The following is a 5144-nucleotide window of genomic DNA, read 5'->3' on the forward strand; positions in this document are numbered from 1 at the left end:
TTCTCTTTGGGTCATAATTATGTTTGTGATGAATGTTTTTGACTATTTCTCTCCTGCCTGTGCACTCCCTCTTCTCTTCACCTTGTAAAAGTAACAGAGCAGAATCTGGCCTTCGCTCCCGTAACTTGGGAGACAGCTGCACGTGCAGTGGAGCAGTCAGGATGTCAAGATGGACAAGCTGACTCTAGCTCTCCCATGCCCTGTGCCCACTCCCTGCGGCGGTGTAGGAGGGCAGAGGTAGTGAGATTTATTGTTATTTTGGTACGCGGTGCATTTCTCCCTTAGTTTGGGTTGAAGCTTTTTAATGCAGCACCTCTCCAAACATTACAGAGACCTTCACCACAAAGCATATGTGGTTGGTGGCCTTGAGCTTCCCCAGGAACCAGCCTTTGAAACTGGGGTCGTGTTCCTTGATCAGCTCCCAGTATGTGCCACGTTCTCCCTGTCAGTTCCTGCCAGTGGGCCACAAGAAATTTGCTGGCACAGACTGGCAGAGCCCAGCTAATTGCAACAGTGCTTTACTCAAGCAATTGAAGATCATGTCCATCATCCTGGCTTATTAAGGTTTTGGTGGGTTTAGGGTTTTCTTAAAACAAATTCACACGAAAACATAATATTTGCTTTTAAATTGAATAAAGCTAGCAGTTTAAAAAACAGATTTTATTAAAATCCTTCCTAGGCTGCCGTTCCGAGCAGAGACTTCATGAAAGTGGACATGAAATGAGTAAAGCGTAGGAGAAGCTAGAATTTGTCACGGAGCCATTACACATTGGGCGAATTACAAACCTGAAAATCTGAAATGATGTAGAAGTGACCGGAAATTAAGATTTGCCCTTTTTCCCCATTTTGCTGGTACAGATAAAAATGTGCTCCCTAATACTGTTGCTATTAAAAATAATAAAGAAGTCCTTTTAGCTAGTGATATGGTTAAGGACAAAATTCCTAGTTGTGCTGCTGACTACAAGGCTGTCCATGACTTATTGACTGCCCGTTCAAGGCGTATGCGGGTCTCTCAGTGGTGACCTACGGCTTCAGATGGCTTTTTGCAAAGGGTTGAGTTTAACTCATGCGCAGGAGGAGAGAAGACTGCTAACGAGGTACTTGGAATTAGTAAATCTTCATGAATACGGGAGAAATGTCAGTGTCGCCATACTCCCGGGAGAAGTACTGGCTTTTGCTAGGCTAAAAACCACATTGTCAGTAAAATGAATGTACGGCGGGCCTGCTGCCCTGCGTCGCTCTGTGACGGGAGCTTCTCTGCACACCAAATACTTGATCCTCTCTGAAGAGCCTAGCATTGTGAGCTTTAAGAAGGGCATATGATGCTTGAAGAAAAGACCAAATGTCACATTTGGTGTATAAAGCAAGATACCAGAACTGTAATTAGATGTTTAAACAGTGTGTCTTTCATGTTCTGTCATCTTCTCTGAGCTGTGCCTGTCTATAGTTCCTACATACACCACGAGGAATCGGAAGGATGTGGGAGTTTTAGGTTTTTGGGTTTTCTTAATTTAAGTAGTATATATTTATGTTTGGGTACAAAGTCAAAACTTTTGACCAAAGCTCCATTCAATTATTTCACTACTTGCAGTGCTCAAAATGAAGCAGAGCGCCTTTGGGATTTGGCTGTCTGCTTCTTGTAAGCATGAATGCAAAGAAACCACCCCTGCAGCAGAACAACCAACGCTCAACCCTGTGTGGTTTCCTCAAGGTTTTCGGCTATTATGTTCTTTTTGTTCTAAGCTTCTCCAGTAGCAGAAAAGTGTATTCAGCACTTAGTTGTAGAGTTATTTTTGGGTTTCCTGTTTGTTTTGTTTGGTTTTGTTTTTTTAACTAGCAGGAGAACCACTGGTTGGTTAGTAGTGCATCAGACCCAACGTTTGATGCAGAAAGTAAGGAGGCTTTATTTTGTAAGCAGAGAACAGCTTAATTGGGCTGTTAGCTTGAGCAATTAGCAACTTGTACCATTCTTCTTTCTTCTAACAGATAGAGAGTGGTCCACGCTTATATCCTCTAATCAGCGTGGCATCCTGCCTCAGAGCAGGCTTTCTTGTCTTGCTCTTCTCTGTGAAGTTGGTCTTTCTGAGAACGTTCTTAGGGAACTGTGGCTTCAGATGACCCCTGTGTGCTTGTTGTTAAATGGGGCACTTGTAGAGAAGGAATTGAGCAAGGTCTCCTTACCTTCAAAACTTGTGCTTCACCGTGCACCACTGTTGCAGGGCGTTGAGCGCTCCTAAGACTAACAAATACTGTCTTTCCAGTCAAACCACCAACTGAGAAAGAAACCCATGCAGCATGTTGCAGAGCCAAACTCCCAGGTTATACCTCTAAGGAAGCAATAGACCTTGGATGACCAAGTGGAAACAAACACACTGCTAGACAATGCACTTCGTTACTTGTGATGTCAGTCTGGCAAGCAGAGAGGACAGCTTTTGATTTTTGATTATCATAGAGAACGAGCAATTAACTTTTGGCCTTCAAACTTGGAATTGGAGAGAAGGTCGGTGTCTTCTGTTTGATATGTTTGGTTTGTTGATTGGTTAGGGTTGTTTTGTTTTGTTTTTTTTTAATGGCTGACATTTATGAACAACTGACCTGGATACTGGTAGAGATCGACGTGACTCTTAGATAACAGCACCCTTGCTCTGTATACTTTACATGAACTGCTTTGGTTTCTTAAACTGCACTAGTCTGAAGTTTTGCATCCCTTTCCTTTAGAAATGCTTTCGGCCATTTCCTTCAATGTCTAACAGTTGCATATTCTCAGGGATTTTACTTAGCCATGGCAAAATAAGAGTAATCGCAGCCTTACCCTAGGGGAGCAGGGCTGCTTTTTGTGAAATTAGTATAGCTGGGCGTAGAACTCTGATACAGCATATGACACTGACGGTGTCTATCCAGTGCGCATCCTTGCTGAGACATGGTAAATCCCAAAGCAATCTGATAGAAGTGCTCTCTAGTACTGAATAATGGCTGTCAGCATCTTTGAATAGAGATCATACACACGTCTTTGTAATATAGTGCCATTGGCATTAGAGCAGAGCTCTCAAATAATTTCAGTCGAGTTCTGCTTAGCAATGGGAGGCTTTTATTTATTTTATTTATTTTGTTGTTATGTTTTTGAGACAAACTATGTTCTGGAGCCCCCACTGCTATTTTAAGACATCATACTCAGTTGCATAATGAAGTTCTGTGACATTACAATTGTATAGTATGAACTGGATACTCAAGTGCTTTAGTGTAAACTTAAGGAGTTGTTGAAACATCCCATCTTGACACTGTTGTAATATGGGTCTCCCTTTAACAGATGCACTTAAAGTTAAGGGCCATATACCTTCACTTACAAGCTTTTTGTGAAGCGTCATCAGGGTTTAGGTTACAGCTGTTTGCTTTAAAAATGTTTCATAGTTTGAAAAGTGTCACTTGGTTGGCTGGACGTATAAAAAGTGTGCCCAAAATGCGCTCCTGTTGTTTGCAGTGTGCTTTGGCAAAGGGATGCGGACCGTTATAGAAAACAGCATTACGTATGTCCATATGCTGGACCTTCTAACCCTTTCTTTTCATTATCAATTCAGCTTTTGTGAAAAGCTTTGGGGAACCCTAAAATGCCTTTTAGACACCAGGAGATCATTAATGTGTTCCTATGTGGCCGTCTTTCTGTCTTCCCTCACCTGGTCACAACCCCTTCCTTTCCTTCCATCCTCAATTTCTTTGCTGCCAGAGCCATTGCGGTCAAGTTGAAGTGTCTCTCTATAAGAGCACAAAGCAGGAAATTTTATAAGTGATAAAAATGTAAACTTGGAAAATCAGACCTGACTTGCTTGACAGGCGACCAAACATACAGTCAGATGGAGAATGTTCTTCTCTCTGAAGGTTCTCCTTGGTTTGACATATTTTGCCAGGAAAACCACACCACTTTGAACTTTTAATTTCACTGATGAAATTTAAATCAGGACACTTCCAAATTGGCAGTTCTACCTCTTTTGAGTGAAAGCACAGGATTATTTTTTTTTTTAATTGACTTACTACTTTTCTCTTGCCTGCATAGCACTGATTTTAAAAAAAAAAAAAAAAAAAAAAAAAAAAAAAAAGGGGGGAGCAGGAATAACTGAATTCAAGCCTCTTTGCTACCTTTTGTAGCCCCTCGGTGAACAAATCCTGCAAACTACTACACGTTCCAAGCAATATAAAATTGCCCTTGTGCAGAAGGGGTATCATAGCGCACTTACTGGCTCTGAGCAAGCCCAGGCAGTAGCTGATCCTGCTCACAGTTCAGACAAGGATTTAAGCACTTGCTTTGAAGTTAGAACATAGGCACGTATATGCTTCACTTAAACACACACTCACCCTTCCACTGGCATGCGCTTCTTCAGAATGTGATCTTTGACTATCATTTTTAATATCCCTTTGTTGGTATATTATTTGTCCCCCCAAATGCTCCAGTTGTGCTAAAGGTTGGTTGGGTTTTGGTTTTTTAATATATGAAATTTCCTTGTTTTCATATCCTGATTTTTTGCTTAACGTTGTTTATTTTGCATTGCAGCACTCAGAGGGTCCAAAACTTACTCTCTAATTATTTTATTTAAAGCCATCTTGAAAGTTTGAGATCTATGTCTACTTAACAAGTAAATTGCATTCCAGAATATGTTGACTAAACTGAAAACCAAAGCAGCTTGCTTTCGTGGTTTCCTTTACTATTTTCTTTCTTTTTTTTCGAGCCAATTTTGGGCATACATTTTGTCAATGTCAAGTAGAGCTTACTGCAAGCCTTACTTAGACATGCCAAACTATATTACATACATGCTGAAATACATGTAAAATGAAGAGAAGGTATATTGCCTCACACTTTAAATTTACTTAATCCTAAGGGCTTCTTCATGCCCCCCAAATCACCCCTTCCAGTGGAAGCATTGCACAAATTGTGCTGCTGTAAGCAGTTCAGTCTTGAAATACTTCAAAGTTTCCGGTCAGCATCATCTCTCAAATCATACGGCGTCTGTCTCTTCTTTTGGAGCATTGTTAAGACCTTTGTCAGACTTTTATATTATTTCATTATAATAAACTTATTTTAAATAAGCATGTTTTAAAATCTCGCTTTCTCCTTGCATGGATTTGGTTATTTTATTACAATAGAGGGTCTAAAG

This window comes from Vanellus vanellus (genome assembly GCF_965231255.1).
Source record: "Vanellus vanellus genome assembly, chromosome: 2".
In the NCBI taxonomy this organism is placed as follows: domain Eukaryota; kingdom Metazoa; phylum Chordata; class Aves; order Charadriiformes; family Charadriidae; genus Vanellus; species Vanellus vanellus.